The 21,849-nt window shown below is 42.4% G+C and overlaps 1 protein-coding gene and 1 long non-coding RNA gene across 2 annotated transcripts in view; one reads left to right on the forward strand and one right to left on the reverse strand.

Annotated features, from left to right (window-relative positions):
• Nucleotides 1-21,849, forward strand: part of PRPF4B (pre-mRNA processing factor 4B) — a 908,191-nt gene that overhangs the window by 780,584 nt on the left and 105,758 nt on the right. The window lies entirely within an intron of this gene.
• Nucleotides 1,162-14,279, reverse strand: LOC126952553 (uncharacterized). The gene is made up of 3 exons (XR_007724941.1): nucleotides 5,231-14,279; nucleotides 3,026-3,139; nucleotides 1,162-2,080 (listed from the first exon to the last, which is right to left on the reverse strand). It is a non-coding gene; the product is annotated as an uncharacterized LOC126952553 (long non-coding RNA).

A 21,849-nucleotide genomic window follows, 5' to 3' on the forward strand; every position in this document is an offset into this window, starting at 1 on the left:
GAACAATGTACATTTTTATACTGACGAGTTTAATCAGATGCTCAGAAACACTCACTCGAAAATCAAACTCTCATCATCATCCCTGGAAGCATTTCTTAGAACTTTCTCCTTGCACACAAGTTTTTGCTTTCAGAAACAGCAGACAAAACCCAAAATGAGACAAATAGCAGACAGAGGAGATGAACGCTACAGATGCTGAAAGGGAATGAGAGCCCAGAGGTCACATCTCTCAAAACCCCGCTCTGCCAGGGCCTCTTCCCTGGCACATAACCCACGCAACAAGTGCCGGGTGACCTTCACCTTACTCCTGCGCCACCAAAACCAAAAGAAACAACTCAAAGAGAGAGAAGGGATATGTGCTAAAGCTTTAATTCTCGTTTAAAGCAAGCAAAGCATCTAAGTGTAAATTTAAACAATGGAAAAACAAATCCATTTACCTCCTGCCAAAACATTCATCATTAATGAGAAGATGCTCTATGCTTCCTAATCCATCACCAGGGAAAACCACTGTTCACTGTGGTCTGTAACCAACCTTCCTGTCATAGACAAACACGCATTTGTTTTTATAAAATAGGGATTTCTTTTGTATTTTTATATCTCACTTTTTTTTTTCTTTTGAGACGAAGTCTAACTCTGTCACCCAGGCTGGAATGCAATGATGTGGTCTCAGCTCACTGCAACCTCCGCCCGCGGGTTCAAGCGATTCTCCCACCTCAGCCTCCCGAGTAGCTGGGACTATAGGCGTGCGCCACCACACCCAGCTAATTTTTGTATTTTAGTAGAGATGGGGTTTCACTATGTTAGACAGGCTGGTCTCTAACTCCTGACCTAGTGATCTGCCTGCCTCGGCCTCCCAAAGTGCTGGGATTACAGGCGTGAGCCACCGTGCCCGGCCTATATCCCACTTTTTAAACACCCAGTGTTATTGTACTCATCTTATGAATCTTTGAAACAATTTTGTTTCTTCCTTTTTCTTTTCTTTTCTTTTTTTTTTTTTTTTTTTTTTGAGACAGGGTCTCACTCCTCACTCTGTCACCCAGGCAGGACTGCAGTGGCATTATCATGGCTCACTGCAGCCTCCATCTCCCAGGCCCAAGTGATCCTCCTGCCCCAGCCTTGAGTAGCTGAGACTAACGGCAGGTGCCACCACACCTGGCTAATTTTTGTATTATTTGTAGAGACATGATTATGTTGCCCAGGCTTGTCTCAAATTCCTGGGCTCAAGTAATCCTCCCACCTTAGCCTCCCAAAGTGCTGTTATTACAAGCATGAGCTACTGTGCCCAGCCCTGAAACAATTTCAGTGTTGCATAATATTAAAAAAAAGAACCTATCACCATTTATTTTACCATTTTCCTATGGGACATTTAGGTTGCTTCTCGTGTAAATTTATATTTATTTATGTAATTAATTGATGAACATTCATCTGCTTCACAAGATTGTAAAGCCTTGTGTTTGTTTTCAGTCACCAATATTTCTCTTTCCATAGCAAAACTGAAAACATGCCAGTTGATGATAGTGTCTGGTGAATGAGGGATTGAATCTACACTTTAATTTTTGCCTGTCATCAGCCTCATCCACAAAACAGTTCTGATTCTCACCTCAGCCATACATAGTTGTCTCTCTCTCCTAAAATTCCCCTGTAGTTCTTTTCTGTGTGTGTGCCTCCCTCATAGAGGAAAGATACTGAGCACGATTATGTGCCAGGCCCTGTGCCAGTCATATTCAAGGAGAAAGTGCCTGAAGGGTGGTATCACAGCCTGAAGGACAGGCAAAAAAAAAAAAAACCTGCCACAACATGTTCAATCAAGGACCCTTCCAGAATGCTCCAGTGTCCCCACTAAGCAGTCTGGCTCTGGAAAAAGCTCCAGAGTCCCATCTGAAATGAGATCTCCGTCCCCTCTGGGGATTGTCTGAGAGGACAGAAGCCTGGACAGACGCACTGCAGCTCAGGGCGTCTGTCACAGCGGCTGAGCCCTGGGCAGGGAGACGCGAGGCAGCTGCTGAGGGTGGGGGCGCCGGAGTGAGTTCCACACAGCTCTGACTTTCACGGAGGGTGTCAGCAGAACTGTGTGATGTATCTACAAGGAGAAGAAAAGGAGAGTGAGAAGCCATTAGCCGGTTCTGGAGAAAGAGAGGAGAAAGTAGTATTGCGTTGTTAACAGACTGTACTTATTCTCAGATGTAACTAACTGTCCAAAATAAAGACATCATTACACATAAAAATTGCAAGGCAGAAATAGATGTGTGAATGTTCACTCACTCAAGTGCACAGAAGTCTCTATTTTCCTCCCTCTTAAATGACACTTTTAAAACTCATGGATTTCTCTGATTTATTTGTTTTTATTTTTATTTTTTTGAGATGGAAGTCTCGCTCTATTGTCCAGGCTGGAGTGCAGCCTCCGCCTCCTAGGTTCAAGCAGTTCTCCTGCCTCAGCCTCCCTAGCAGCTGAGATTACAGGCGTACGCTACCACGCTCGGTTAATTTTTGTATTTTTAGTAGAGATGGGGTTTTGCCATGATGGCCAGGCTGGTTTCAAACTCCTGACCTCAAGTGATCCACCCACCTTGGCCTCCCAAAGTGCTGGGATTACAGTCGTGAGCCACTGTGCCCGGCTGTTTCTCTGATTTTTAAACCTCACATATGGGAGGTACTGAAATCCACAAGGTTTGAACACCAAGAGTTCATTGAAAATAAAATTTGTTTTCCTCCACACCACAAATTGTGATTATCCTCCAGTTTGTGTGTGTGTGTGTCTTAACACATGGTGAGAAAGTAACGAGCAGGCATCAAGTTAATTTTGACTAAGGATTCCAGGAACAGCTACTTCACTTCCTAAGGACAGTCAATGCATGAGGGATGTGGGAGGAAGGGAGGAGGGGATGGTAGCTGGAAGGTCCCACATTTAACCAGATTTGATTTTAGAGACAACAAAACCTTTCAAAAGTTAAATAACTATGTGATAGATTTTCTATATGGATGCAAAATAATTCTAGGATATGAGCTAAACACACAAGAAACCTACCAAAAGGAGATGAAGTAGGTTCAACAAAGCTTAGTGTTTTTGTCCTTCCCTCCAGCTGCCTCTAGCTTGTGTCGATCTCTCAGGAGAAGACGGGGTCTTCAGGGAGACCCAGACCTGTTAGATGAGCCAGGCAGTATCCGTGCCCCTGGAGCACTGGTAAGGCATTTCCCAAGGTGCATCCAATTTCCCCAGATGCACAGTTGAAAAGCTGCCCAAACCTTCTAGAAACCTGTGGACTTTTCCCCTTTTCAGCTTCACAATGGACATTTGCATCTCTGAACAAAGATTACCCTGGGACCTATTTATCTAGTGGCAAGCACCTTGTGTCCTACAGAACATCTTCTGGAAAGCACCATGTTTGTGCATCTGAAATCTTCTTAATCAGGGTCTGTGTTTCAGGCAACCCAGTAAGGTAAGTGAAGCGTGCTTTCTGCCTCTGTTGGTCCCCAACAGCCTGGAACTTATTTCCTCTGCCCTACCTTTCCAGGTAAATAAGTACTGTTTTTTCATCCCAGCACTTTAGGAGGCCGAGGCGGCTGGATCACCTGAGGTCAGGAGTTTGAGACCAGCCTGACCAACATGGTAAAACTCCATCTCCACTAAAAATACAAAAAAAAAAAAAAAATTGCTAGGTATGGTGGTGCATGCCTGTAATCCCAGTTGCTGGGGAGGCTGAGGCAGGAGAATCGCTTGAATTTGGGAGGCAGAGGTTGCAGTGAGCTGAGATTGCACCATTGAACCCAGGAGGCGGAGGTTGCAGTGAGCTGCAATCACACCATTGCACTGCAGCCTGGACAATAAGAGCGAAAATCTGTCTTCAAAAACAAAAAGAAAGAAAAAAAAGTGCTATTTTTACCACCCGCTCAGCCCTGTGCTCACTGCTGAAATGCACTTTTGCTGACTTTCTCAGTGCCAGGTCTCTGAAAATCTGCCTATCCTCTTCCTTGGCCCGCTAACTTCCACCATCCAGCCATTCAGTTATCACTCCCTGTAGGAACCTAACTTCCCTCCTCACACTAAATTAAGTGGCCCCTCTGTACTTATCTCCACCATTCAACAAAGAAAACACAGAGCTACTGCTTCATCACTTGCATGGATGCTAGGCATGGAAAGGTGCTGAATAAATACTTGGGACTAAATCTCCGAATATACACGTGTGCTTGCTCCTCGAGGACAAGTATTCCATTTTACTTATCTAGCTCTAGCACCATGCAAGTGTACAGGAGCTGCCCAATAAACACAATTGCTGGACAAATACTTGTTGAACATATAGACACATCCAGCTCCTACCATCTCCTCTGGAGTCAAAACATTCATTGCTTCAGTAAGTTAATTTATACATCCATCTTCTCCTGCCCTCAAACATCAATGTGCCTAGTTCTTAGTCCTTCAGACTTCGGAACTTACACCTACTCCGTCCCCCCTGCCCTGAACCCTGGCCAGCTCTCAGGCCTTTGGCCTTGCTCTGGAAGTTACACCATTGGCTCCCTGGTTCTCAGGCCTTTGGATGAGAACTGAATTACAGTGCTGGCTTTCCTGGTTCTCCAGAGTGCACACAGCAGAAAGTGGGACTTCTCGGCCTCTGTAATTGTATGAACCAGTTCCCATAATAAATTTTCTCTATCTATCTGTCTGTCTATCTATCTATCTATCTATCTATCTATCTATCTATCTATCTATCTATCTATCTATCTATCCATCCATCCATCCATCCCAGTGGTTCTGTTTCTCCAGGGAACCCTGACTAATACAGTACCCATTTCTGTAGCTCCCTGAAGTTCTATCCAGTAAAAGGCAGGGACTCAGTGACCAGAACATAGAGAATGACTCCCAGGCTGCACACGGCCGCCAAAGGGCCGTTGTACTTTTGGTCCCCGAAGAGTTGTGAAGCCGTATAAGGGGGCCTGCCACAGAGGGTATCTAGCTTGCACCAGAGCAGCACTCATCCCTGAAGCCAACGTCAGCAACCTTGACATTCAGGTCAGCACCCAAAAGCAGGTCTCTGGTTTTAGTTCGCTTCTGGTGGCAGTGCTGCACAGCAGATGCTATCTGGTGGAATTTGCCTTGGGACACTCTCTTTCATCTGGTCGTGGTCCGGTAAGTACAGAAGACCTCTCCTCCACTAGCGTTCGCCACGACCAGGTGATGTTTTCTTGGGCACCTCCCATAGTTTCCCTATGTTGGGGTGATTCAAGGCTTTCATACTCTGGACTTTGAGGGGCCATCTCTGGAGGCTGGAGAAGCTCTGCTGACTCGTGTTAGTGGCCTTCACAGCCACTCTGTGGATGTGCTGGCCAATGTCACCCTGGCAAAGCTGCCTTGGCCAATGATCTAGAGATGTTGAAATTCTCTAACAATGGCTCCTTATGAGATCATAGTAAGATATGGGCCAATCATGACTGGGGATAATCCACAGTGATTTTCTCACTTTTTCATCTCAAGAAGGCTTTACTCTCTTAAAAGAAAGGAGGTGGGACCCCAAAGGGCTTATTTTAATGAGTACTATAAAAATCAATATTTACCTTATTAGAAATTTAACCTGAGGGATGCTTCAGTGCCTTTCTATTTCTAGTCTGAAAAACTATAATATTTGGCTTTTAAACAGCTCATAATGTCTACACTTAAAATAATTTAACTCTTTTTTCTTTAAACTCTGAATGACTGGTCTCAAATGATGCCAGACCTTTCCTGGCATCATGACACTGTAATGAAAATGTTCCCTTTGCTTAAGACACAATAAGGTACCTTGTTAACATCTATAGAGCTGAGGAGAAGATAGCTTTTACCATATTTTCATTTTATTTTTTAGTAGAGCTGGCATCTCACTATGCTCCTAAGCTGGTCTCAAACTCCTGAACTCAAGTGATCCTCCCACCTAGGCCTTCCTAAGTTCTGGGATTACAGGTGTGAGCCACCACGTCTGGCCCCGTTTCTTATTTACAGGCTTGCCAGGTCATTTGCACTACATTCCTCCCTTTCATGAGTCAGAGAACTCACTATGTCCACTGCAGTTCTTTACACATAGAGTTTCCAGCTATGAGTCAAGAAAACAAGTTTATTTCCTTTTTAAGCCAAATATTCAGCATTTTTCATATTCATATTATGCAGCATAGATGGAGATCTGAGTGCTGAACATGGCACCAGGTCCTCAGGGGAGGGAATAAGGAAGCCCTTCATTTATTCCTTCTCTAAGTCTCTCTCTCCTTTTTTTTTTTTTTTTTTTTTTTGACAGTCTCACTCTGTCACCCAGGCTGGAGTACAGTGGCGCGATCTCAGCTAACTGCAACCTCCACCTCCTGGGTTCAAGTGATTCTCTTGCCTCATCCTCCTAAGTAGCTGGGATTACAAACATGCATGACCACATCTGGCTAATTTTTATATTTTTAGTAGAGACGGGGTTTCATCATGTTGGCCAGGCTGGTCTCGAACTCCTGACCTCAGGTGATCCGCCTGCCTCTGCCTCCCAAAGTGCTGGGATACAGGTATGAGCCACTGTGCCTGGCTTCTAAGTCTCTTTTTTGATGAAGTTTCAATTTTTTGACCTATAGCATCTTCCTTCTCTCTAAATAACTTTTAGTATTTCTTGGCAGGCAGATCTACTGGTGATAAATTTCCTCAATTTTTGTCTGAGAAAGTCTTTATTTCTCCTTTACTTTTAAAAAATTGATGTAAAATAATCGTATAATAATTGTACATATTTATGGGATACACAGTGATGTTTCAATGCATATAATGCGTAATGAGCAAATCAAGATAATTAGCATATTCATCATATCGACCTCCTTCACTTTTAAGGGATAATTTTACTGGATACAGAATTCTAAGTTGGTGAGTTTTTTCTTGCTTGCTTGTATGGTTTTTGAAGAGAAGTCTCATGTAGTTTTTATCCTTGTCCTTTTACAGATAAGGTGTTTTATTTCCTCTGGCTTCTTTCAAGGTTTTCTCTTTGATTTTCCTGTACTGTGACTATGATATATGTAAGTGCATATAACCTGCTCAGTGTTCTCTGTTTCCTGGATCCTTCGTTTGGTGTCTATCATTAATTTTAGAAAATTATCAGCCATTATTACTTCAAATATTTCTTCTCTTCCCTTCTTTCTTCCCCTTTTGGTATTCCCACTATGCATGTCTTTTTAAACTCTCCCACAGTTTTTGCATATTCTGTTCTATGGCTTTCATTCTTTTTTCTCTTTGTTTTCAGTTTGAGAAGTTTCTATTGAGGTATCTTCAAGCTTACTTTTTTCCTCAGCCATTTTCGAGCTACTGACGAACCCATCAAAGGCATTTTAAAATTTCTGTTAGAGTGTTTTTGACTTGTAGCATTTCCTTTTGATCTTTTCTTGAGTTTTCGTAACAGCACAATGGGTTCATCTTGCTCACTCCCCAGAAAGCCAAGATCAGTGAGAACAACAGGTATTGCAGAAGTAAGAGTTTAATTATTGCAGAGCCAGCCGGACAAGGACAGGGAGAGGTATCTCAAATCAGTCCCTCCAAGAATTTGGAGACGAGGGGTTTTTTAAATGGTACTTTGCCAGGCAGGGGGCTGGGAAACTGCAACATTGAGGAAATCGCAGAATTGTTTAGAACTGTCTTTATCCAGCAGGGAGGGAGACTCAGGATCAGATAGGTGGCAGCTCTTGGTCCACCAAAGTGCTAAATCTGAAAAATGTCTTGAAGACCAGTTCCCCTTCAGTTTCACAACAGCTATGTTATCTGTAGGAGTAGCTGGGAAATTTATAAATCTTGCAACCCTGGGTTCCATGACTCTGCGTCAGATGCAACTTACGGAAAAACAAGCTGAATGATGACTGGTCACCGTTTAACTCTGCCTCTTCTTTAGCAAAATTCAACACCCTACAAAGAATGCTAACTTTGTCTTATGAATGTGGCTTCGGCCTCCAAACAAGGAGATGGGTAGTTTTCCTTTCCTCAGAGTTGAGCTATAAACAAAATTCCTCTCATAGTTATCTTGGCCTCTATAATAGATGAAGCAAAAAACCAATTTAGCCCGTGAGGCTAGAAGCAAGATGGAGTTAGTCATGTTACATTTCTCTCCTTATAATTCTGCAAAGGCAGTTTCATTTTCTTCTCTCTGCTTACATTGCCCATCTGTTCTTTCATATGATCCACTTTTTCCACTAGAGCCCTTAGCCTATTATTCACAGTTACTTTAAATTTCTGGTCTGGTAATTCTGGTCTGATAATTCCAGAATCTCAGCCATAACTGAGTCTGGCTCTGATGCTTGTTCGTCTCTTCAAGCTGTGTTGTTTCACCTGTTCGTGTGTCATCATTTTTTGTTGAATGCTAGATATGACTGGGTAAAAAGAACTGAGGCAAGTATGCCTTTAGTGTGAAGCTGCTTCTCTGGCTGGGAGTTAAGCTGTCTACAGTTTGCTCTCGCTCTAGGTGTTAGAGGCTAAAATCTCCTCTGATCCTCTTCTGTTGTCTTTGGGTTTTCCCGGAGACTTCTAAGGTCTAAAATTTGCATTTCTGTCTGCTGTACTCTCGTGTTGCAAGAGCCCTATTCATGTGGTGCTGAGGTGTGGAGGGCAGGGAAGTGTTCTGTAGACCTATGATTAGGTCTCAATGTTGCAGAGCCTGTGCCTTGGGCTGCTTCTCAGCCAACCAGTACCCTTCTCTATCCCTGCTTAGGTGAGACAGGATGGCTAGAAGGGGCTGGAGTTGGCTGTTTCCCATCCCGTGGGTCTGCCAGGCTGTGGAAAACCATAAGGCAGTTAGCCTCCACGATACAGCTTCCCTTGAGGGAGGGATTTTGCTAAGACACAATCTCCTGGATGTATTGTACAATGGTTACTTTTTCCCTTCCCTGTGGACATCAGGAGAGAGCCTTTCTCTGGTGTTCTCTCTGAGCACCTGGTGGGGGCTCCCCTGGAGTTAGGCTTATGAAAGTGTGGGCCCCCTATAAGGGACCTTCTTAATGTCGACATTTCAAGCTCGTGTACACTGAGCTTCCAGCAATTTGGCAATTGTCGTTTAGTTTTTCTTTCCCTGGTCCTGGCTCCAGTGGCCTCTGCTCCTGGTAAGCTATGATTAGCTGTATTCACCTGCTTCTCCAAAAAGGTAGTGGTTTGCCCTGTGACCTCAATTATCTGATAAACCTAAAAAAAAAAGTTGATTTTTAGTTTGTTCAGCTTTTTTCTTGTGAGGACAGGAGTGACAAGTTCCAAGCTGAAAACCAGAAGTCTCATCTGGATTCTTTTCAAGATTTTTTTTCCTATTACAAATAATGATGACATGCACATCTGAAACCAGCCCCATTGGTCCATAGAACTAATACGTGTGGATTTTTGAATAAACATAGAAATTCATCCTCCCTGATCTTAAAATTTCAAACTTATATTTGTCCCATCTGAGTTCCTTCCTCAGGAAACTGACCCTCAGACAAGGAACTGAAACTCCTCAGATGACCGCATCCAGACAATGACATGCCAGACTCCTCGTCCATCATGATTGCTTCCTTACCCCTTCCTAATGCCTCTTTTCCTGCCTTCCTCACTATATAAAACCCCCAATTTTAGTTGGTCAAGGAGACAGATTTGAGACTAACTTATTTTTCTTCTTGCTGCAGCACTCAGTTGACACCTCCTTCCCTGGCAATACTCTTCTCAGTGATTGACTTTCTGTGCTGTCAGAAGCAGGCCCTAGACCAAACCCCAGATGCTCCATAACAATTATTGTACATGTCTTTTCTGATGCATACATTTCTGTTACCCCAGGAGTAAAATACATAGGTCCTGAATATGCTAATTTTAAAATCTAATAGCTGACACCGCACACAATATACTACCTTCAGCACTAAATAAGAGTTACTGCTCCATATCCTCACCAACACTTAAAATTCTCAGTTTTTATTTAGTTATCCTGGAGGATGTGTGGTGGTATTCCATTTGTTTTTTTGTTTTTATGTTTGTTTGTTTTTCTGAGACAAGAGTTTTGCTCTGTCACCTAGGCTGGAGTGCAGTGGCGTGATCTTGGCTCACTGCAACCTCTACCTTCCAGGTTCCAGCGATTCTCATGCCTCAGCCTCCCCATGTAGCTGGGATTACAGGTGCCTGCCACCACACCCAGCTAGTTTTTGTATTTTCAGTAGAGACAGGGTTTTGCCATGTTGGCCAGGCTGGTCTTGAACTGCTGACCTCAAGTGATCTTCCCGCCTCGGCCTCCTGAAATGTTGGGATTACAGGCAGGAGCCACTGCACCTGGCCTCGTTGATTTTAATTTGGTATCTTTTCACTTTTTCATCAGATATTTTTTTCTTGCTGATTCATAGCGTTCTTTGCATATTCTGGATGTAAGCCCTTTGTCAGTTACATGTGTCGTATCTACTCCCACTCTGTTACTTACCTCTTCACTTTCTTAGTGGTGTCTTCTGATAAAAAGGAATTCTGTTTTCTTCTAACTTTTATTTTAGGTTCAGGGGTACACGTGCAGGTTTGTTACATTAGGTAAATTCGTGTCATGGGGGGTTGTTGTGCAGATTATTTTGTCACCCAGGTATTAAGCTTAGTACCCATTAATTATTTTTCCTGATCTTCTCCCTTCTCCCACCCTCCACCCTCTGAGGTCCCAGTGTCTTTTGCTCCCCTCTTTGTGTGCATATGCTCTCATCGTTTAGCTCCCACTTATAAGTGAGAACATGAAGTATTTGATTTTCTGTCCTGCATTAGTTTGCTAAGGATAATGATCTCCAGCTCCATTCATGTTCCTGCAAAAGACATGATCTAGTTCTATTTTTATGGCTACATAGTATTCCATGGTGGATATGCACCACATTTTCTTTATCCAGTCTACCATTGATGGGCATTTAGGTTGATTCCATGTCTTTGCTATTGTGAATGGTGCTGCAACGAACATACGTGTGCATGTGTCTTTACGATAGAAAGACTTCTATTCCTTTGGGTATATACCCAGTAATGGGATTGCTGGGTTGGATGGTATTTCTGTTTTTAAGTCTTTGAAGAATTGCTACACTGTTTTCCACAATGGTTGGTCTAATTTACATACCTACCAATGGCATATAATTGTTCCTTTTTCTCCTCAACCCTGCCAGCATTTGTTATTTTTTGACTTTTTAATAATAGTAATTTTGACTGGTGTGAGATGGTATCTCATTGTGGTTTTGATTTGCATTTCTCTAATGATCAGTGATGTTAAGCTTTCTTTCATATGCCAACATATGAAACAGATACTTTTGAAAAGTATCTATTCATGTATTTTGTCCACTTTTTAATGGGTTTGTTTGATTTTTATTTGTTAATTTATTTAAGTTGCTTATAGATATTGGTTATTAAATCTTTGTCAGATGCATAGTTTGCAAAAATTTTCTCCCGTTCTGTAGGTTGCCTGTTTACTCTGTTGATGTTTTCCTTTGCTGTGCAGAAGCTTTTTTGTTTAATTAGATCCCATTTGTCAATTTTTGCTGCTGTCGCAATTGCTTTTGGTGTCTTTGTCGTGAAATATTTGCCCATCGCCATGTATAGAATGGTATTACCTAGGTTGTCTTCCAGGGCTTTTATAGTTTGGGGTTGTTACATTTAAGTCTTTAATCCATCTTGAGTTGATTTTTGTATGTGGTGTAAGGAAGGGGTCCAGTTTCAATCTTTTGCATATGGTTAGCAAGTTATCCCAGCACAATTTATGGAATAGAGAATCCTTTCCTCACTGCCTGTTTTTGTCTGCTTTGTCAAAGATCAGATGGTTGTAGGTGTGCAGCCTGCAGCCTTATTTCTGGGCTTTCTATTCTGCTCCATTGGTCTGTGTATCTGTATTTGTACCAATATACCATGCTGTTTTGGTTGCTGTGGCCCTGTAGTATAGTTGAAATCACATAGCATGATACATCCAGCTTTGTTTTGTTTTGTTTTTTGTTTTTGTTTTTTGGGTTTTTTTTTTTTTTTTTTTTGCTTTGGATAGCCTTAGCTACTTGGGCTCTTTTTCAGTTCCATATGAATTTTAAAAGTTTTTTCTAGTTCTGTGAAGAATGTCATTGGTAGTTTGATAGGAATAGCAATGAATCTATAAATTGCTTTGGGCAGTATGGTCCTTTTAATAATATTGATTCTTCCTATCCTTGAGCACAGAATATTTTTCCATTTGTGTCATCTCTGACTTCTTTGAGCAGCATTTTGTAGTTCTCCTTGTAGAGCTCTTTCACCTCCCTGGTTACCTGTCTTCCCAGGTATTTTGTGTGTGTGTGCCAATTGCGAATGGGATTGCATTCCTGATTTGGCTCTTGGCTTGACTGTTGTTAGTGTATAGGAATGCTAGTGATTTTAGTACATTGATTTTGTATTCTGAGACTTTGTTGAAGTTGTTTATCAGCTTAAGGAGCTTTTGGGCTGAGACTATAGGGTTTTCTAGATATAAAATCATGTCATCTACAAACAGGGACAGTTTGACTTCTCTTCCTATTTGGATGCCCTTTATTTCTTTCTCTTGCCTGGTTGCTCTGGCTAGTTCTTCCAATACAATGTTGAATAGGAATGGTGAGAGTAGGCATCCTTCTCTTATGCCAGTTGTCAAGGGGAATGATTCCAGCTTTTCCCCATTCAGTATTATGTTGGCTGTAGGTTTATCATAGATGGCTCTTATTATTTTGAGATATGTTCCCTCAATACCTCGTTTATTGAGTTTTTAACATGAAAGGGTATTGAATTTTATCAACAGCCTATTCTGCATATATTGAGATAATCATGTGGCTTTTGTCTTTAGTTCTGTTTATGTGATAAGTCACATTTATTGATTTGAGTATGTTAAACCAACCTTTTACCCCAGGGATAAACCCTACTTGATCGTGATGATAAGCTTCTTGATGTCCCGTTGGATTTGGTTTGCCTGTGTTTTGTTGAGGATTTTTGCATGGATGTTCATCAAGAATACTGGCCTTAAGCTTTATTTTTTTGTGGTGTCTTTGCCAGGTTTTGGTGTCTGAATAATGTTAGCCTCATAGAAAAAGTTAGTGAGGCGTCCCTCCTCCTCAATTTTTTGGAATAGTTTCAGTAGGAATGATATCGCCTCTTCTTATACATCTGGTAGAATTTGGCTGTGAATCTATCTTGGACTGGTCTTTTTGTAGATAGTAGGCTATTTATTACTGATTTAATTTCAGAGCTCATTATTGGTCTGTTCAGGGATTCAATTTCTTCCTGGTTTCGTCTTGAGAGGGTGTATGTCTCCAGGAGTTTATCCACTTATTCTAGATTTTCTAGTTTGTATGCACAGAAGTGATAAACAGGAATTCTTTTTTTTTTTTTTTTTTTTTTTCCGAGACGGAGTCTCGCTCTGTCACCCAGGCTGGAGTACAGTGGCCGGATCTCAGCTCACTGCAAGCTCGATAAACAGGAATTCTTAATTTGAATGTAGTCCAATTCGCCAATCTCTTTCTTTGTAAGTGCTGTTTTTTTGTGATCTGTTTAAGAAATCTTTCTCTAACTCGATATTATAAAAATAATGTATCTTCTCTTATGAAAGTGCTATTTGTGAAACATTCTTTTTTTTTTTTTTTTTTTGAGATGGAGTCTCTGTCTTCCAGGCTGGAGTGCAGTGGTGCAATCTTGGCTGACTGCAACCTCCACTTCCTTGGTTCAAGCGATTCTTGTACTTCAGCCTTCTGAGTGGCTGGCACCACAGATGCACCATCACACCGCTAATTTTTGTATTTTTAGTAGAGACAGAGTTTTGCCATGTTGGCCAGGCTGGTCTCAAACTACTGGACTCAAGCAATCTGCCTGCTTCTGCCTCCCAAAGTTTTGGAATTACAGGCATGAGCCCCTGTGGCCCACCTAAACATTTATTTTTAAAGTTACTTTCTGAAATTGATTATTGTAGATGGTATATGTTCCAAGGTTTTCTTTTTTTTATGCAGTTGTTCAAATGACTTTGCACCACTAATTTTTTAAATGTATTTTTTTCACTAGTCTACCATACTTTCTTTTTTCTTTCTTTCTTTTTTTTTTTTTTTTTTTAGCCGGAGTGTTGCTCTTATTGCTCAGGCTGGAGTACAATGGCACGATCTCAGCTAACTGCAACCTCCACCTCCTGGATTCAAGTGATTCTCCTACCTCAGCCTCCCGAGTAGCTGGGATTACAGGTGCTTGCCACCATGCCCGGCTAATTTTTTGTATTTTTAGTAGAGACGGGGTTTCACCATGTTGGCCATGCTGGTCTTGAACTCCTGACCTCCGGTGATCCACCTGCTTTGGCCTCCCAAAGTGCTGGGATTACAGGCATGAGCCACCGTGTCCGGCTTACTCTGTGTGTGTGTGTGTGTGTATATGTGTGTGTGTATATATATATATATATATATATATATATATATTTTTTTTTTTTTTGAGACAGAGTCTCGGTCTGTCGCTTAGGCTGGAGTACAGTGGCACAATCTCGACTCACTGCAACGTCTGCTTCCCGGGTTCAAGCAATTTTCCTGCCTCAGCCTTTTGAGTAGGTGGGATTACAGGCACCCACCACCATGCCTGTCTAATTGTTGTATCTTTTAGTAGGGATGAGGTTTCGCCATGTCAGCCTGGCTGGTCTTGAACTCCTGACCTCACGTGATCAGCCCACCTCAGCCTCCCAAAGTGCTGGGATTACATGCATGAGCCACCGTGCCCAGCCAATACTTTATTTGTCATAGATCACACACCTACATATATGTGGCTCTGTTTTTGGGCTCTGATATTTTCCATTGCTCTCTTTTCTATTCTTGTTTCAACTTTACTGTCTTAATTCCTGTGGCTTTATATTAAGTCTTAGTTTCTCTCGAGTGCTTTATTTTTTAGTTCTTTAAGGATGTCTTGGGTTTTCTTGGCCTTTTGCATCTTGTATAAATTTTAGAATCAGGTTGCTAATTTGCTGAGAATAGCAAGAAAGAATGCCCCATTTATGGCTTTGTACTTTGAGGATTTTAATGGGTTGCAAGGAACTACTTTGTGAGCAGTGATTAATCTGCCTCAGATAAAGTAAATCAGAGCTGGAAGTAGGGCAGGGTCCTTCATGCTAGCCTGGGGCTGCATAACTGAATGAACACTGGCTGAGGCAACAATGGGTCTTTTGTGATGAAAACTGGTACCTACTTAGGCTATGGAACCTGAGGTTTCATCATACATCACTGGGTTTATTAAAGCTTACAAGTGATCTAATAATTAACATGTCAGCTACTAGTTATTTGTTGAGTGTTTTTCCTTTTTAGTCAGGGAAAATGAGAGTGAGGGAAAAGGAAAAGGAAAAGGAAGCAACCCCAAGGGGCAACAAGACCATTAATTATTACAAACATCAATAGGACACAATTGATCCCCTGTCACTCAGGCTGGAGTGCGGTGGCACCATCACAGCTCACTGCAGCCTCGACTTCCCAGTCTCGAATGATCCTCCCACCTCAGCCTTCTGAGTAGCTGGGACCACAGGTGCACACCATTATGCCCTGCCAATTTTTAAGTTTGTTACAGAGATGAGGTCTCCCTGTGTTTCCCAGACTGGTCTTGAACTCCTGGCCTCAAGCGATCCCCTGCCTTGGCCTCCTAAAGTGCTGAGATTACAGGCATGAGCCACCATGCCTGACCCAAATGGATAGTTTAGTTGCATAAGGTCTTTCCTTCATAATCTAATTAGAAAACTTTGGGGCAGGACTCCAAGACTTACTTTTGACCCTCCTTCCACTCCTTACCCTACTCTTCATTGTTCTAAAACATGGAAAAACAGGTTGGTTACATATACTATTTAAGTTCCGTGAAAGCAAGAAATATGTCTATCTGGTTCACTGATGTATCTCCAGGGCTTAGAACAGTGCCTGGTGCGTAGCTGATTCTCAATAAATATCAATGGAATAAATACAATGTTCCACATTGCCTTGCTTCAAACTTCTAAAAAAATTAATAATCGCTTCTAACTAACCGTGACTTCTGGTAAGCTTCATACCAGTTGCCCTTGTAGTGTTACGTATTTGTTTTTAAAACAGCAATTCATTTATCTAGGTTTATAAAAAAATGAAAATAAACACTATGTTGTGAGGCCCCACTTGTTCAGTGTCCAGTGATATCAAACAAGATTAAATTCTAACCATAAATTATTTTGATAATGTGTGTAAACACTCTGTTAGCCAAATGTGTCTATTAATCAGGCTTTGCAAGCTTACCCCAAACATTTGGAGCAGGTCAAAGAAACAAGCCAACTAGACAAGACTTTTCAATACTGGGGCAAGGACATGCTTCAGAGACCTAGATCACAGGGTTGAAGGGCACCCTCCTAGGAAACACCCCCCACCCCACCTTTTCAGGCATCAGTTTCTGCCTCTGTTGATTCAGAGAAGAGCTCCTAGTGGTGTGACTCAAACAGGCCCTCTGAGAAAGTAGACTGTGTCTTCTCACTGTCCAGGCTCAAGGAGGAGGTGCTGGGCCCAAGGGCAGCTCATTTAGAGGGTGGACCCTTTATCAGAAGAGGAACTGATGTGACATCTCAACTCAGCAAGAAGGAGAGTGACTATCTGAAGCAATGGGATGCTTTCTTTGTGGGAATTTGAATTTGAGATGAAGGGGATGAGAGCTTGCCACTCCATAAGATGCGGCTTTGGCATAAACATTGCTTCCCTGAAGGAAATTGAGAAACAGCAGACACAAGATAAGCTCTCTACCTGCCCCCTTTCTGCCTAAAAGCAGAACATAAATTCCCTTTGTGAAGATATTCCCCTTGCCCTCTCCCACATCAGGAAGAGATGATGCTTACCAGACACCAATCTGAATCTGCATGAGCAAACTTTATTAACGTAACACTTACTTCCCATCATCTCCCCCATATATTTACCTTCCCACAGTTTCCCGCTCCTAGCCCAAGCACTTCCGTTTTTTCACTTCTCCACAAATTTCCTGTCCTTTGTTAACATGGTATAGAAGCTCTCAGCCCTAACCACATTTTGGGTTTTCACTTCCTTTTGTGTGAGACCTTCCTGTGCACGTGTAAAAATTAAAATGTTAACATATAATTTGTGTGCCTTTTCTCTGTTAACCTGTCTTTTGTCAGTTTAAATTGCAGAGTCCCAAGCACTGAACCTAAGAGGATACACGAAAAAGTTTTCCCCCTGCAGAGACCTGTAGAAGTCTCTGTTGACGCTTGTTAGCACGGGCAGAGGTGTAAGACAAGGGAGAGAGTAGTGGTAGAAGTAACGAGTCAGGACAAGCCCTGGCGAAAAGGCTGCACTTGCTGGGTTTCCATAGCAGCAGCCTCAGCTCCAGAAGCGGCAAACTCCTGCCGACAGAGAGACAGCTAGTTAGCGGTTCTCGGAGCTGCTATCAGAAAGTCGAGCCCAGCGCTGTCTGTGAATGACCCTCCTTTCAGACCCCACATAGGTTGGTGAGGGTGTTTCTGCTCTTTCCCCTCTGAAATGGTTTGGTGGTGTCCCCACCCAAATTTCATCTTGAACTGTCGCTCCTATAATTCAAGATTATGTGGGAGGGGCCCGGGAGGAGATAATTGAATCATGGGGGCAGTTTCCCCCATACCGCTGTCATGGTAGTGAGTCCTACAAGAGCTGATGGTTTTATAAGGGGAAACCCCTTTTGCTTGGCTCTGATATTCTCTTGCTGCTGCCATGTAAGAAGTACCTGTCACCCTCCACCATAATTGTGAGACCTCCCAGCCATTAAACCTCTTTTTCTCAATAAATTACCCAGTCTCGGGTATGTCTTTATCAGCAGTGAGAAAATGGACTAATATATACCTTCCTACCTCCTTAGCTAACCTGGAAAAGGCTTATTAATATCTGCGTACATTAAGATCTCTCTGGCTCCAGTGTTCTATAATTAGACTGAGCATGGTAAAAACTCATTAATTCAGACTGCTTCATCCACATTTCTAGTTATTTCATTTAGACTAAACTGAAGTTTAACTTTGCTCAGCAAGATTTTATTATAGATAGCTCAAATTTTTAAAAAGGGGTCAGAGGAATTGTTTAAAATATTTAAGGGAACAAGCTGTTAATTTTATATATTAATTTCACACTATTTTATCTACTTATTAAAAGCTTATAACTCAGAAAGCCTCAATTAAGTAGCATGAATAAATATTGTTTTTAGACCTTTTTTCAACACACATTTACTGATCCTTTCTATGGGCCAGGCTTTGTGCTAAGTACCAGAACATAAAAACATGGAATTGAGCCGGGCGCGGTGGCTCAAGCCTGTAATCCCAGCACTTTGGGAGGCTGAGACGGGCGGATCACAAGGTCAGGAGATCGAGACCATCCTGGCTAACACGGTGAAACCCCGTCTCTACTAAAAAATACAAAAAGCTAGCCGGGCGAGGTGGCGGGCGCCTGTAGTCCCAGCTACTCGGGAGGCTGAGGCAGGAGAATGGCATGAACCCGGGAGGCGGAGCTTGCAGTGAGCTGAGATCCGGCCACTGCACTCCAGCCCGGGTGACAGAGCGAGACTCCGTCTCAAAAAAAAAAAAAAAACATGGAATTGATCAAATAGGCATGATACTATACATTAATTTAAATAATAAAATAAAAGTGTAACATAGGACATAGGATATATCTTGCAGTGTTGGTTTTTGCTAGCTCCCAATACATGTCTATATGTACACACATAGACAAATATACATATATACACATATGTGTGTGTAGATAGAAAGGCCTGCCCTGAAGCAGCTCAGAGGCTGGTGGGGGAGGTGCAGGAGTGTGCGGCTGATCTCACTGCTGTGATGCGCACTGAGCCAGAGGTGTGTGCCGGGAGTGTCACCTGGCGCCGAAGGGGAGATTCTCAGCCGCCCTAGGGGAGACTTCCTGGGCATCACGGGGGCTGCGGCTTAAAGGATGGATCTGGGTAACTAGACAGAGAGGAGAGGGCACCCCAGGAAAAGCAACTTCAGGCAACTACAGAGAGTTCAACTTCAGGCAACTACAGGAGCCCCCAGGGCAGAGATAGTGGGAAGCACAGCCGATTCTTGTGATTCGAGGTAGTTATGTCCTGTGAACGTGCCTCAAACCCAGAACTAATGAATACTGAGCTACTTCTCCTGGGGAAAGCGAGGTTGGGTTCTGTGAGCTTCTGGTCACAACGTTTTCATCAGCTAAAACACCATTTGTGTTACATAGGTTTGTTTATCAACATCCTAGTAGAACACGCAGGTCTCGTCAGCACTGAGAACCTGCCCTTCCACATAACCCTTTTCCTGGATAGCACTCGGAGGGTGTTTTCACAACTCTCCCGCAGCCTCCTGATCTGCAGAACCCGCCTCGCCTGCAGGTTTAACCTTTTTCACATTGTATCGCCTTCCGGAACATGGGAGCCAGTCAGCGCTAGCTAAGAAGGGCTTAACATTGTCCTGACTGTAAACTTCTTTGGCTTTCAGTCTCACAACACTTTTTTGATTTAATCAGACATTGTCTCACAAATCCACAAATGTAACAGCTTTTCCATTTTTTCCATAGTTTTGTCGCCTACTATAGATGCTACTTTAGCACTTTCTGGCAGGAAGAGGTGATTTGCCTCAATGTACCTGGCTGTTGATTCATTAACACTGAACTTATTGCCAACAGCACTGAAACTCACGCTGAAGGCAGCTCATGCAGCACAGGTATTGTCCCCACAGGCACATCGCAGCCTCCTACACTCAGAGACAGTAGACAGCACTTCAGCGCTGTGCCCGGGGACATTTCAAACAGCAGAATCACCAACAAGAGTACAGAAACGCAAAAGCATGGCTCTATGTAGGGGCAGAATGGACATTTGTTTACGGTTTGAGAGCTGGAACAAGAAGGCAGAGCATCGTCCTATACAGCCTCAGCTGAGATTTTGCACATGGAGTAATTCAAATGTTTCACCACTCTGTGCGTGTCTGCAAATGACCACAAAAGTGCTGTGACTGCTGATTTGGGGGTGTTGTTTTGGAAACTCTCGGGTGGGCCTAGTCAACCAGCTCCCCCAGGGGGACTTCTCCCTTTCCATCTGATTCATGTTAAAGATGCGTATTCAGCACCATCAGCTGCTCAGCTTACTCTCACAGCACTCTTCTTCTAAGAGAGGTAACAGGACAGGCTGGTGGCACAGTCAGGGGTTGGATGATCACCTGACCAGGAGGGTCCCCATCTAGGGACCATTCTCAGAGTTGAGAGGATTCGTTCTCCTTTCTTATACCTGTATTCAGTCTGCATCAGTCACCAGGTATTTCTTTCGTAGAGTTTAAGCTAGTCCTGTAAGTGTCAGATTTGTTGTAAGATTTATGAGAGTTGCATCTGTGCTGAGATGATCTCATCTCCTGGAAATCCAGGGCCAGGACTGGAAACGCCTGGGCCAGACTGCATCACACTGCTATGTGACACATAGTGTCAGCCCTGTGAAATGTCTGAGTGCGCCTATGGCTATCACTGACCATACAGTCACAATACGTCTCTTATAGTATCCTACATGGAGTTATAAAAAATTTTTAGTGAATAGGTGATTTCAAAAATATGGAATCCAAAAATAATGATGGTCAACTATATTTGCAGATCATTTATCTGAAAAGGAATGTATCCAGAACATAGAAAGAACTCTTACAAGATCAATAAGAAGATAAATAACCTGATTTTTAAAATTTGGCAAAAGATTTGAACGGATACGTTACCAAAGACAATATATGAATGACAAATAAGATACTCAAAATCAATAGGGAAATGCAAATGAAAACTACAACAAGATAGGACTACATGCTCAATAAAGTGGCTAAAATTAATTTGACTGAAAACACCAAGTATTTTCGAGGCTGTGGAACGCCTGGAAGCCTCACCCATGCTGGCGGGAGTTTAAAATGGTAAATGGTACGGCCACTCTGCAAAACAGTTTGCAGTGTCTTACAAAACTAAACATAAACCTATTATGTGACTCAGAAACACTCCTAGGAATTTACATGAGAGAAATGAACACATGTAACCACACAATGACTTGTGTATCAATGTTCATAGCAGCTTTATTCAAATAGCCAAAACACTGAAATGAGTGTTCTTCAACTGGCAAATGGAAAAACAAAGTGTATATATTCATACAATGGAATACCACTCAGCAGTAAAAGGAGAAAAGTGCTGACACCTGCAGCAATGCGTGATGCGTGATGAATCTCAGAAGCATTATGCTAAGTGACGGCAGCCAGACATAAAAGATTACATATGCCATGATCTCATTTTATGAAATTGTACAAAAATCAAAACTAAAAGAACATAAAGTAGATCAGTGATTGCCAGAGGCCAGGGAGTGGAGGAAGAGAATGAGGGCAAAGCAGCAGAAGGAAATTTCCCGAGGTAGTGGAAATAGTCTATGTGTTGATTATGGTGGTGGCTACTCCACCATGTACATTTGCCAAAAAGAACAAATTGTACGGCTTAAAATGTAACACCTCAATTAAGACGCTTAAAAACCAAAAATATTGCTATGAGCAAAAGAAACAAAAATCAATACTAAAGCAAAACAAACAAAACAAAGACTTACGCATATAAAGCTTTATAGATTTATAAGAGAAAAACCAACAGCCACCCAATTTTGGAAGCTGGAAAGCAGATGGGCAAGTGGTAACTGACTTGGCAGACCCAAGAAAGCTATTCCCAAGTCAGCTCCAAGATAAGCTGGACAACAGCTTGATTCTCATTGCCTGAAGGATCAGATACTGGCAGATCCAGGCATCTCTTGTAGGGGTAAAAAAGGGGTCCAAAACAGGAAGATTGGCACAAAGTCTATTTGAGTAGCAGTATGACACCCAGATGTAGGGTTGCCAGATAATATGGGATACTCAGTTAAATTTGAATTTCAGATAAGGAATGAATAACTTTTTGAGTGTAAGT

The sequence above is a fragment of the Macaca thibetana genome, chromosome 4 (genome assembly GCF_024542745.1).
Source record: "Macaca thibetana thibetana isolate TM-01 chromosome 4, ASM2454274v1, whole genome shotgun sequence".
Classification (NCBI taxonomy): Eukaryota; Metazoa; Chordata; class Mammalia; order Primates; family Cercopithecidae; genus Macaca; species Macaca thibetana.